Source organism: Chenopodium album, chromosome 15, assembly GCF_948465745.1.
Source record: "Chenopodium album chromosome 15, dcCheAlbu1.1, whole genome shotgun sequence".
NCBI classification, from domain to species: Eukaryota; Viridiplantae; Streptophyta; class Magnoliopsida; order Caryophyllales; family Amaranthaceae; genus Chenopodium; species Chenopodium album.
Window position 1 is genome coordinate 25,258,370 of NC_137848.1, and position 14,525 is coordinate 25,272,894.

General features: G+C 37.1%; 1 non-coding gene across 1 annotated transcript; it reads left to right on the forward strand.

The window, feature by feature from the left end:
* The first annotated feature begins 13,572 nt into the window (after positions 1-13,572).
* Positions 13,573-13,678, forward strand: LOC145583698 (small nucleolar RNA R71). Its single transcript, XR_014100298.1, has one exon. It is a non-coding gene; the product is annotated as a small nucleolar RNA R71 (small nucleolar RNA).
* The last annotated feature ends 847 nt before the right edge of the window (positions 13,679-14,525 follow it).

Consider the following 14,525-nt stretch of genomic DNA (forward strand, 5'->3'; position numbering starts at 1 on the left):
CTTGAAAAGAATTAAACCTCATATGGTTGTAACAAAAACTCACTATTAGTTTCAAATTCACCAAAAGGGAGCAATTACAAATTTTCAAAAACAAATAGAATCCGGTTTCAAGGTTTCCGAAAGTTCTAAAGATACTACCTTAGCATACTCTATCCTATAATCAACCAAAGATACTCTCAAACCTTGCGAACTATTGTCTTTTAGGAAGGATAATATGCAAAGTCCAAATGGTACTAAGTCCAAAGCAAAAGCAAAAACAAAAAGAAATAAGAGCAATGCCTCAAAAAGAAATGTTTTTTTTTTTTTTTTTTTTTTTTTTTTTTTTTTTTTCAAATTCAAAATTTAATTTTTATTTTTGCAAAATGCAAAAAGAAATGTAAAGAAAAGAGAAGGAGATAACAAAAAGAATAAGAAAAACAAAAAGGAAAAGAAGAAAAGTAAAAAGAAAAGAGAAAGAAAAGAAAGAAAATAAAGAAGATGAAGAAGGAATAGAAAAACACAAGGAAGCAAGCCAAACACATAATATCCCAATTGACAAACAAATGGTCATCCGGCTATAGCGCTAATGACCCCAAACACACTAAGGTGTTAAAAGTAAGCAACCTCGAACCATTCAACTCCTCCTAAACTAATCCTAAACTATGCATACAAAAAGGGAAAGAGAAAGAGGGAAAATAGAAAGATCTCACCCAAAGATCGTGATAAGAAAGAACATGTACGATAACAAGAAATTCGTTACCAAATTCCAAGCGTCGAATGCTATCATCGAAGACCTAAAAAGTGAGAGATAAAGAAAAAGAAAGAGAAATATCTACACAAAAGAATGTTAGTAACTTCATGAGAGAAAAAAAGGAAAGAAATAAAAGCGATACAGGTAACTCATAAGGGATACGGTAATGCAGGACAGTAGCAAAATCATGAGGAAGTAGAATCAGGAAGCAAAAAGCATATCATACAGTAAACAAACAAACAATCAACAATACCAGGAACTAAAGCAGAAAATCCATCAGCAAGAAACCATCATCAGCCGTATAGAACAACAGAGAAGCATGAGGCAAACAATGATCAACACCAGCAAGCAAAAAAGACCAAGAGTGAACCATAAAAGCGAGGGGGGAATGTGAAGCACACAAACAATAAAAAACACCCCCAAGCTTGAAATGAACTACCCCCCAAACTAAAATCCTAATAGCATATAGGCATAAAGATAACAACATAGAAAGCAAACAAGTAAGGGGGTAGACAAGATGGAATCACTCGGCACTATGGTAAGGGGTAGAATGAGTACTCCCCTCACCGGTCTCCAAAACTACATGACTAGAGCTAGCGTAATCACCCACCTCCATGGGAGCCTTGCCCCTCAACCTACCCTCTCTCCTAGCTCGATCCACCTCGAAAAAGTGAGACCAATCATGTAATACTGTAGGGAATATTTCAAGCATTAACCCCAAGCTTGAACCCCACTGTGATCATGCACTTAAGCATGGTGGCGTCCAAAGGGAAGGAAGCTAGAGCAAAAGAGTCGCCAATAAGTTTTAGGAACTTGTAAACCGTTCACAAGGTGAAGATTACACCCCTTAACGATCCATGATATCGTCAACTCCAAAAGGTCTTGAACCAAATAGGGTTCTTGGATGAAGGTACAAATCCAACCTAAAAGAGATTGAACCTGTCCTAAAAATAGGCCTCTACTTTATTCTACTCGTATTCATGTGCGCTTTCTAACTAGCATGCAATCAATAGGTTAACCCTAAACCTGTTTATCTATGTTGGTTAAATTTAATGCACAAATAAAACTATTATTGGCAATCACTTGAATTATAATCATATTAGCCCTAAACAAGATTATTAATTATCTTATTAAGCGTGATTACAAGTACAAATTCCCTTTAAACATGCATAAAAGGCGTGATCAAGCAATAATAATAAATAAGCATCAAGCAACATAATAATCATCATAATTATCATCATAATTAAAATAATCATGTTAAAGCATAATATTAATAGCAAGATCCTAGGCATGATACTAACAAGATTAATAACAAATCCTAGCATGTCACTAAGAAATAAAGATCAAAGCTTTAGCCCTAACCATGTCACTAAGAAATAAAGATCAAAGCTTTAGCCCTAACATGATACTAACATGATATTAGAAAAGAGTAAAAGGCACCCTAAACATGACACTAGAAAACAATAATAACATCCTAAACATGATACTAGGAATTAAACAAATTTAAACATGCTTTCTACAAGAATAGAGCAACAAGATTACATACTTTGATGCCTCGTATCTCTTTCTAATAACAAAATACACGCGTTAGTAACTTCAAGGAAAATAATAAATCAAACAATTAAATAATTGAAATAAAGATTTGGGACCAAACCCTCAGAAATTATAACCTTTCACGTCTAGGGCGAAGGCAACTTCGAACTTGGCTAGGTGTGTCTAGTGCTCGTGAATGCGGAATTTTGTTTGTAAAAAGCTAGAGAGATGAAAGCATAGAGAAATAGATGATTGTGAATCGTAGATTGTGAATGAATAAAAACGGAGGTTTAGGACCCTATTTATAAGAAAACATTCCGGAAATAGGTAGAATCTGATAAGGAATAAAACTCCACTCTGTCGCCGCAAAACCAACCTTGTCGCGTGGCGACAGGCCTGTCGTTTGGCGACAACCTGGATTCCTACGCGCTTTCAAACACGGAGTCCACTTATCAATCAAAATCGATTTGTAAAGTCCGTATGGAAATTGAAATCGTATTTTCCATAAAATAATATTTTATTCCAAATAAAACTTATCAAAATATAATTATTAATTCTAATTCTATCAGGACTAAAGAGAACCTTCTAGAGAATTCTAGAAGACTATAATTAATTCTAATAACTCTAGGATCATTGGGCCGCATGTAAGGATCAAACCGGGCCCAGTTTAGTATTTTGGCCACAACTTCCTCATTACTCATCGGAATTGAGCTTATAATATATCGTTGGAAAGCTCTTTGCAAGCCCCATCCAACTACACTATTATTGGACCCTTGTCGTGGACCAAACTAAACTGGATTGGCTGTTTTCATAAAATAGAGTTGTTTTTCGAAAACAGAAAGAAAGATTTTTTAAATAAAAACCAACCGCAACACCTGACCTTTCACACTTTCACTTTATTCGATTATGATTCGACGCAAAAGGTATTCATCACCGGGTTTGGTTTTGGGGAGACACAAATGGGTGTCTACAAATACCACGTATTTTTATACGTATTTTCCTAATTAATTAATTAATTATTATTTTCTAAAAAAAGGTATTTTAGTAATTCAACTTATTATTTAAATCTTGGAGCTAAAATGATATTTGAATTTTGGCGCCAAAAGTATTTTAAAAACAAATTATTATTTTGGATAAGATTTATTATCCATTTATCCTATTCTAAAAATCGGATTATTTACATATTTCGGATATTTTAATTAAAGCAAAATAATTTTTTTTAATTAATTACTATGGCCGAAATTACCTAATAACTAGCTAGGATTTTCGGATTTTACATGTATGGAAAATCTGATTTTTCTTGGTTATTTATTGGTAAATAATTGGTAATTAATTAATTAAATATTTAATTATTATTCTATATTATTTATAAAATTATTTTATTCCTTAAAAACCGAGAAAAATATTCCTAAATATATCTAGAGGAATCCGAAAATTAGAGCTATGGTAAGCTCCATATTTTCGGCCCTCATGGGGGAATTTAATTGGTAAAATTATATTTTTAATTATCTCCCAAAATTTCTTATTTTCCTTAATTCTAATTCTCCATCTTTTTAATATCCAATCATCATATTTTCTTGCTTTTCATTCTTCTTAATTATTCCCCAATTAATTCCAATTTCCTTAATATTTTTCATGACATACATACCTTCCATATTCAATTGTACACAATCTCTTTAATATCAAAACTTTCCTTAAATCTTTACCCACTTCTCCAAGTAATCCCTTAAACCCTACTTACCATAATTTTTCCTACATTTTTCTACTGTAATTCATACACATGCTAGCCTATAAATACCCCTTTAATTCATGATCAAACCTCACACTAATTCTCTTCTTTTCTTCTCCTCTTTTTACACAAATCATCCCGTTTATCTTTGAAGCCAATTTTCGGGCATTTCTGGTCAGTTTTTGGGGTATTATTATTTCACAGAAGAATCACCCGATTCGGAGTTATATCGAAGGAGTTATACCCTCTGCAAGTTTTGCCTATTCTTTCCAACGAAAATCCAATTCTTCTCTTTTCCTTGGTTTCTTATCTTTTCTTCTTCTCTTCTCTTATTCAATTATTATTATTATTATTATTATTATTATTATTATTATTATTATTATTATTATTATGGGGGATTTATAAAAATTATTATGAGTAGTTTTAATTATATAAAATTAGATTTTTAATGATGTTTATGAAAAGTAATTTAAAAGGTTCATGTACATATAGTTGGGAGGCTTTAATTTAAATATTTGTGATTATTTGTTAACCTTATATTGATTAAGGTTATATTTATTTGTAGTTTGTGTTCGATCAAGAATCTTGAGGTTCCTTTTGTGTGTTTTTGGCTAAGCAAGAATCAAGGTACGTTAGGTGGTTAGATACCTTGAAAGTGATATGTTTGAATAAACATGTTTGAATGATTTGATGATGATTGAATTAAATTGAATTGAATTATGATTTATGAAATAAAATGATGTTTAAATAAATTGGTTTTGATAAATAAATTGGAGTATTGATTTTATATCATGTTTTAAATAATTAAAATTATTATTCATAATTAAAAGGTTTGATTTTGAAAGCATGTGGATTTAAATAAAAAGGGAGTTTGAATTATTATTATTAAAAGTTAAATTATTGGATTTAAAAGAGGATTTATTGAATCATTGAATTAAATTTATTATTAATGCTTTATAAGCATGTTAGTAATCCCACTACGCGGATTTGGTTTTTGATAAGGCCTTGGACTTTGTATGACCGTGTCTTTCCTCAAGAATAGCCTTGTAACATAAGGAGACTAGCTTGGGGGGTGTGTACACTTGGGAGAGGAATTGGTTTATTATTGAGGAATTGGTTTTTAATATGAGGAATTGGTTTTAAAATAATTGGTATTGGTTTTATTGATTATTGATATTGTAATATTAAGAATCGGTTTTGAATCATGAGTTTGGAATTGATTTCAAAAGCATGTTTGAAAATAAATTGAGTTTAATTATCTTACGCTTACCGTACTTAGCATATTTTGCTAACCCGTATTTCTTATTTGTTTTGGTTTGCCCTGTTTACCGTAATGGTAAGCAGTGTTGTTTCAGGTGGAGTGAATAAATTGATGCATTCGAGTCCCGGGATTTGGTTTCATCTAAATTAGGAGTTTTGGTCTTGTATTTAATTTGAGTACTCATGACATTGATTTCTATTTATAGCTATTATTAATAAAGAAGAGTTTTGAAGTTTCCGCTGCAAAGTATTGTTTTATTTAGTAAGTTGAGTAGCCTTGCGTAATCACGCGGCGGTAATACGCCTAAGTCTATCTCTACGGTATAATTATACGTATTATACTAGTATTTCCGTAGAGGAAGATTTGGGGGTGTTACAAATCATCCAAGATTGGCTCGCCCGACAAGCCCCACCTACCAAATGTCTCGGGGTTCGGGAAAGGGAAAGGATTCGAAGGATCATAAATAAAATCGCACCTACTGGGTAGCTTATAATCGTAAGTGGCCGGGGTGGTGCCAACAATAGCACTAGGGGGGACATTAGGACCTTCCCAATAAGGGTAACAAAGTCTAGGTCCAAGGGAGGGGTCATAGGGTTCCCATTGAGGGATAGGTCCTTGTTGGACCGGGAGGTACGAATAGTTCAAGTACGGTTCGATCTCCCCCCCCTAACATGCAAATCATACACTTGACGAGCATGAAAATCATAACCAAGAGTAAAAACGTGCCCTAAAGGCATAGAATACAAGACATTAGCAATAGAATCAATCTTGGCATGCAAAGTAGACAACTCAAGTGAAGAAGAAGAAGTAGAGGAAGGGATAGGTGTACCTCCCCGTTCAACCTGGGGTAAAGCTTGAAAATCCGCCGAAGGAACATCATTGAAATTTGTTCTTGAATGATTTGTCTTCCGCTGAAGAGAAGGATCAATATTGCACCTTCGGGGCCTCCAAGTAAGAGTATTCTTCTTTTTCGTTCGATCGGAGGCTTCTTTGCTTGGAATCAAGAACCAATCCTTAACACAAGAGACCTTCCAAATGTAAAGATCTTGTCTCTTTGTACACTCAAGAAAGTTTTGGTTGACAAGAACATAAATGTTGAGGTAGTGGGAAGGAGTTCTCTCGCGAGGATCAACTACGGGCGGAAGATCACAAAGCAAGTCCTTCTAGGAATCATCAATGCAAAGGGCAAGAATGGAGATCATGCCTCCAAGTTGAATGCTCCCTGAGAGTGAAATGCCATCTCTAATATCAAGAAATCGATTGATCAAGTGTTGAGTAAAATCAACAAGCTCAAGCTCTCCTTGCTCATGATTGGCTATCCAAAGCCAACACAACTCCTCACAAGAAATGGCACCCAATGAATCTTTACAACATAGAGCATAGGTGAGAATACGATTGAAATATCTCATGGCCGGATGGATTATAGATGCGGCCTTTGAAGTTTGTGGCTCATATTTCCCTTCATTAGAGATGCGCCTCCACCACTTGAGCTCATCATACTCATGATCATCACTCATCTTAACATTGGCCGGATATACAATGTGATCTTCATCCACGGCCCAAGGAAATCGAAAGTATGTACCAAGTTGGGATTCCGAAATCCGATGATCATTATTGAATAATTGGAAAGTCAATGTCCTTGAAGAATCACCATTATTCTCACGAATCACTTCAAGAGACGAAAGATATTCATATGTTAACCTAGCATAAGTGGGCGCATTCAAATCCAAAAACTCCAAAAGGCCTATATTCTTGGCAAGTAGACGGACATCTTCATCAATTCCAAGCAATTTTGTAGTCGCTTGATCATAAAAGCCGGTAGATTTAAGCTTTCTCTTCGTCAATTGGATGAATCTATCCCAATGGAGTTCCTTTGAGAATTCAATGCCATATGTTTCAACCACCTCGGGAGGAGGGGGAACAACATGTCGGGATTTGCTTGTGCTTGTTCTAACCCTTTTCTTGCGATGAATATGGGCCATCTACAAGAAGAAAGGCCAAGCATGAGCAATTCATCAAGAAATTGGTTCAAACACACAAAAGCATAAGAGATAAAATCATCACCAAATAATCATTGAGAATTGCTCAAAAAATTTCAAGCACAAAGATAATCCAACATGAATGAAACAAGTATTGGTCACAAAGAATTAATGCCATGAATATAGTAGCAACCATAGGAATATTCAATGAGAAATAAGAAGCAACTAACCATTAATCAAAGGAAAAAGTTTGTCATGAAAGACCAAAATCATGAATCATCATAGGCAAAATTACCCAAAAACATTGAATAATCAAAGAAATAAAGCTACCATGAACAATACCCATGAGAGAGAAAGATGACCAACAATGGTGATGTCAAGAATTCAAGAACGGTAAACAATTTCATCATGAAAAAGTTTCAAAGTATCATCAAATAACATCATACAACACAAAATACAAGCAAAAAGAACCAACAATGGAGTTCTACCATTAAAGCCCAAATAAGGGTTTCAAGCTTCAAAAATGAGGAAGAAGATGACTAGAAAATGAGAAATCATACCTCAATGAAGCTTTAAAACACTTGAAAATGGAACAAATGAAGATTATAAATAAGACCCAAATTTTCGAATTTCTTACTCGAAAATCTGAAAAATTCGAGTGATAAATAGTTTTTTGGTTGTTGTAATTTGTTGTAAGAAGTGTTAATATGATGAAAAGAGAAGCAAATTCTATAATAAAATTTAAATGAGAAGATGGAAGAGAGGAGTAGTGAAATCAAGGAGAGAGAAAGTGAGAAGAGAGAGGGGGCAAAGCAGCTAAGGCACGAAAAGAGGGGGTGGGGTGCTGCCCCAGCTGTGCGCGCGCACGGCTGGTTGGCTAGGGTGGGATGCGTGCATTGCTTAAGTGCTCATGTGTGCGGTGCTCTCGTCGACGCTCTCGAGCGGGACAAACCAAAAATCACTCAATTTTATCAAAAATCACTTGTTTATGATTAAAATTCACGAGAGCGCAGCCATGAGAGCGCTCTTGCACATCAATCTCATCTTCACTCTAATTCAACTCTAACCTCTTGAGACCTTCAATTGACACCAAAATTGTTGGAAATCTTAATCAACTCAATCCCAAGGTACCTAAATCAAGAAAACAAAGAAAGATAAGAAAATTTCTCAAAAATAAAAGAAATAAAAAGAATGAAAAATTAAAAGAAAGGGTTAGAAAACCGGGTTTACTCCCGGGAAGCGCTTGTTTAACGTCATAGCTCAACGTTCTCCACCTATCAAGGTGGTAGACGAAGAATCATTTTATGAACTAGGCCAACGAAAGCACCATCGAAGTAATTCTTGAGTCGATGGCCGTTGACCTTGAACGGAGATGATGAATCCAACATAGAAATTTCTACAACACCATTTGGAAAGATGTCTTGAACCAAATAAGGACCACTCTACCTTGACATGATCTTTTCGGGGAACAACTTCATCTTAAAATTATAAAGAAGAACTTTGTCACCTACACGAAACTCCTTTTTCTCAATAAGTTTGTCATGAGCGTCCTTAGATCGAGTTTTGTAGGTACTTGCACAATCATAAGTAGCAAGCCTAAGTTCTTCTAATTCATGAATATCCAACCACCTTTGCTCTCCCTCATTCGCCAAATCAAAGTTGATTTTCTTGATTGCCCAATGAGCGCGGTGCTCAAGCTTTACCAGAAGATGACAAGATTTTCCATAAACAAAACGGTATGGAGTGGTACCTATGGGAGTCTTGAAAGCCGTTCGACATGCCCATAAAGCATCATCAAGTTTGTCTGCCCAATCTTTCCAATTCCTAGCAACTGTATTCTCAAGAATCATCTTTATTTGACAATTGGACACCTCAACTTGTCCACTAGTTTGAGGGTGGTAGGGGAGACCTAAACGTTGATGAACGACATGCTTTCTCAACAACTTTTGGAAAGCATTATGTACAAAATGTGATCCATTGTCACTTATTACCAACTTGGGCACACCGAATCTCGAAAAGATGATCTTTTTGAATAGCTTCATCACCACCTTGTGGTCATTTGTAGGGGAGGCAATGGCCTCAACCCATTTAGAAACATAATCGACTGCCACAAGGATGTATTGGTTTCCAAAAGAAGAAGGGAATGGTCCCATGAAGTCAATGCCCCATACATCGAAAACCTCCAACTTAAGGATAGGTTGTTGAGGCATCTCATTCATATTTGAAATGTTTCTTGTCCTTTGGCACCTATCACAAGATTTGATGAAACCCCAAGCATCCTTAAAAGATGCGTCCACCATAAACCACTTTAAAGAATCTTTGGAGCGGTTTTGGAAATTCCCATGTGACCACCACTAGGATCCGAGTGGCACATCTTCAAGACATTCGGCACTTCTTCTCTTGGAATGCAATGACGGAGCAAACCATCAACTCCTCGCTTATACAAAATCAGATCATCCTACAAGTAGTGTCGGGCTTCTCTCTTGAGCTTCTTCCTTTGATTCTTTGAAAATGAAGGTGAAAACTCCCCACATGCTAGAAAATTAACCAAATCGACGAACCAAGGGATTTCCTTTACATCAATGGCATATAAAATATCATCAAGCATTCTATCTTCAATAGGGGAACCATCATCTTGGACTTGGAAGTCCTCAAGGCGGGAGGTGATCCGCCACAACATTCTCCGCCCCTTTCTTGTCTCTAACCTTAATATCAAAGGTTTGAAGTTCAAGCACCCACCGAAGCAATCTAGGCTTTGATTCCTTCTTACCAAAGAGATATTTGAGAGCCACATGATCCGTGAAAACAATGGTCTTGGAATCCAACAAATAACAACGGAATTTCACAAAAGCATGAACAATTGCCAAAACTCCTTTTCTGTCGTTGTGTAGTTTCGTTGAGCTCCATTTAGGGTTTTTGACATATAATAGATGACATGGAGCTTCTTATCAACCCTTTGACCTAAAACACCTCCAATAGCCGTATCACTAGCATCACACATCAATTCAAAAGGTAAATCCCATCTCGGGGCTTGGACTATGGGGGTGGAAGTCAAGGCTTTCTTCAATTTGTTGAATGCTTCCAAGCATCTATCATCAAACACGAACTCAACATCTTTTTGAAGAAGATCATTGAGGGGCTTAACAATTAGAGAGAAATCCTTGGTGAATCTCCTATAAAACCCGGCATGCCCCAAGAAAGATCTCACACCTTTTACATTGACCGGAGGTGGTAGCTTTTCAATGACTCCAATCTTCGCTTGATCCACCTCTATTCCTTTGTGGGAGATCTTATGACTAAGGACAATGCATTCCTCAACCATAAAGTGATATTTCTCCCAATTCAAGACTAGATTCACTTTCTCACACCGAGCCAAACACTTTTCAAGGTTCTTAAGGCAAGCTTCAAATAAAACACCTCCTACAGAAAAATCATCCATGAAAACTTCCATTTCCTCCTCCAACATATCTCCAAATATTCTCATCATACACCGTTGGAAGGTGGCGGGGGTGTTGCAAAGCCCAAATAGCATTCTCCTATAAGCAAAGGTTCCATATGGGCAAGTGAAAATTGTTTTCTCTTGGTCATCCAGGTGAATAAGAATTTGAAAGAAACTGGAATAACCATCAAGAAAACAATAATACTTATGCCTTGTTAGTTTTTTAAGCATTTGATCAATGAAGGGAAGGGGGAAATGATCCTTTTTGGTGGATGTGTTTAGACGTCGATAATCTATACACATCCTTCATCCCCGTGACCGTTCTTGTAGGAATGAGCTCACCTTTTTCATTCTCCACAACGGTCATGCCTCCTTTTTTGGGACAACGTGGACCGGGGAAACCCACCTTGAGCTAGAGATGGGGAATATGATTCCCGCATCCAATAGATTGGTTATTTCCTTCTTGACTACTTCCCCCATTTGAGGGTGAAGTTTTTGTTGTCTTTCAATGCTTGGTGAGGTATTATCCTCAAGGGTGATGTGGTGCATGCATAAGGCGGGACTAATACCCTTAAGGTCATCAATGGTATAGCCCAAAGCACCTTGGTGCTTTCTCAATACACCACACAAATTTTGATCTAGGCTCTTACTCAAGGAGGAACTAACAATTACGGGAAAAGTTAAGTTAGGGCTTAAGAATTCATACCTAAGGTGTGATGGAAGAGGTTTGAGCTCAACCATGGGGACACCTTTAACTTCCTTTGTTGTAGCCGCTTTTAATGCTTCTTGGCTAGTGATGTTCATGCACATTTGCTCATCAACGTCTTCAAGGCTTCCATTGAGCACATCCTCATACAAAGCCATCTCTTTGCTTGGAACACCTATATTTTCCTTATTCAACAAAACATTCTCAAGAGCATCATTAGAGGTGAGCAATTGCTCATGCATAGAAGACACAACATGATCAAGAGAGTCAATCATCATATAATTCTCCAAGGAAGAACTTGGACACTTCATGCTATCATTCAAGTAAAATTCAATCACCTCATCTCCTACCTTAAGTGAATTTTTAGCGCTCTTGACATCGATCATAGCACCCGAAGTAGCGAGAAAGGGTCTACCTAGAATGGTAGGAATGCTAGCATCTTCATCCATTTCAAGTACCACAAAATCCACCGGAATAACAAATTTTCCAACCCTCAAAGGGACATCCTCTACCTTACCCTTTGGAAACTTGATTGATCTATCGGCCAATTGCAAAGTAATGTTGGTAGGCAAGAGTTCCCTAGTTCAAGTCTTTGGTACACCGAATATGGCATAAGGCTAACACTAGCTCCTAGGTCACATAAGGCATTATCGATTTGCATTTTGTAAATAGCACAAGGGATGGAAAAGTTTCCAGGATCTTTTAGCTTAGGTGACATCTTGTTCATTATGATTGCACTACAATTCTCGGTCAAGTTCACCGTCTCCACAACATCACAAGTCCTCCTACCGCTCAAAATGTCTTTAAGGAATTTTGCATAATTCGGCATTTGGGTGACAACATCGGTAAATTGTAGAGATAGATGAAGTTGTTTGAGCATGTCAATAAATCTTCCAAATTGTTAATCCAACTCGTGTCTCATGAATCTTTGTGGATAAGGAAGCTTGGGTTTCACAACTTCTCTCTCTTCCTTTACCTCCTTATGTGGCTCTACCATCACTTTACTCAAAGATGCACCATCTCCCTCACCCTCAACTAAAACCTCCTTGGCCCCCTCCTCACTCTTACTCTTGCTAGGAAAACTCTCCTGAAGCACCCTACCACTCCTTGGGACTATGGCATTAACGGGTCTCTTAGGGTCTAGGCCTTGAGAAGGTAAAGAAGAAGGGCTTCCATGGTATTTCAAAGCATTGGCAAGTTGAGAAATTTGGTTTTCAAGCATCTTATTGTGGGTCATCATTTCATTTAACTTCTTATCACTCACCGCCATGTAGGTGTTCAACAACTTGGTTTGGTTTTCAATGATTTCCTCCAAGTTGGTCCTAGAAGAAGAAGAAGGTTGAACATAGGAATTATCACTTTGGGTCTTTGGAGAAAATCCGGGTGGGGGACCCCTTTGAGCATTGTTTTGAAAATTTCCCCTATTTTGATTGTTCCAATTACCTCTACTTTGAGTTTGACCATAACCTTGATTATGGTTACCATAACCTTGGTTATGATTACCATAATTTTGGTTTTGATTTTGGCTACTATAACCTTGGTTGTTATAGTAACCTCAGGAATTTTGGTTCCCTTGGTTCCTATTTCCACCACCTTGGTTATAGTTGTCAAAATTTCCATGGTTGTTGTAATTCCTATTCCATTGACCTCTTTGATTCTCGAACCTAGAATCATTATTATTTGACACATAGTTCACATGCTCATTAACATTTCCATCTTGATGATCACAAACATCCATACATGCATGAGGGCAATTAGAAGCATCATGATCATACGATCAACAAACATCACAAAACAAGCAACCACTAGACATGTTACTAGAATAGGGAAAAGGTTGAGAGTTAGAAGACATACCTCTCCCCTTAGATTGGGAGGGAAGATTCGAAACTTGGGAGGTAGCACTTTCCAACTTTGCCTTGATAGCAGACATTTCCTTCCCCAAGTTTGTCATTTGTGAGGATAAGTTGTTTATGGCGTTAAGATGATCAACCGAGTACACCGAAGAACTACTCTTTCTAGTTGACTCCCTTTCACCATCTTGCCAATCTCTATAGTACCTCACTACGTCTTCAATTATGTCTACCACTTCCTCCTCCGTTTTATTCATGATGGGACCTCCGGCTCCTCCATCAAGACACGACATTCCTTGACGACTTAGGCCACCATAGAAGATTTGAATAATTTGGTAAGTAGGAATTCCGTGGTGAGGACATTCTCTTTGATACTCCTTGTACCTCTCCCATGCTTCATAGAGGCTTTCACTAGAATTTTGTTTGAAACCTTGAATCAAAGCTCTAGCCTCCGCCGTTTTCTTTTGTGGGTAGAAACGGGATAGAAATTCCTTGGTCACTTCGTCCCATGTCCTTAGAGAATTGGGTTTGACCTCCTTGTCTAACCATTCCAAGGCACGTCCTATGAGAGAAAAGGGAAAAAGCTTGAGGCGGATGAATTCTTGGGAAATTCCATTCACTTTGATAGTGTTGCAATACTTTTCAAACTCTTTGAGATGGTTTAGTGGGCTTTCATGTTTAGCCCCACTAAATTGTTGCCTCTCTATCAAAGTGATCATTACCGGCCTTATTTCGAAGTCATTTGCCGGTGTTGTAGGTAGAGCAATCCCACTTTCAAACCTATATGCACCCGGAATCCCCAATTCCTTCAACGCCACCCTTAGATTTTCTCCCATCCTTGCTTGTTCTTCTTGTTGGGGTTCCTCTTCACTTCGAGGGCTAGAACTCAAAGAACGTCTAGCAATTCTTATCCTTGCAATTGTCCTCTCAATTTCCGGATCAAGTGGCACTAGTGAACTACCACGTGCTCTACGCATACAATCTTAAAAGAAACAATTAGTAGCACGGCTACAAATGTAGCCAAAAAGAGAAAAATCTTTTTGTATTTTTCCAATTAAAAATGAAGTAAACTCAACAACTATAACAAAGCACCAATATCACTCCCCGACAACAGCGCCATTTTGATGCGTGGTAATCTAGGTCGTTGAAATCTAAAGCACCACCAATCAAACAATTAAGAAAGTCAAACTTATTCCTAGTATAGGACAAGTCTGAGTCGAACCACGAGGAATGAGAGGGAGAATGCTATAGCCGATGGTCAAGCTACTTCGAAGAATGAGAGATGAATTGAATTGTAA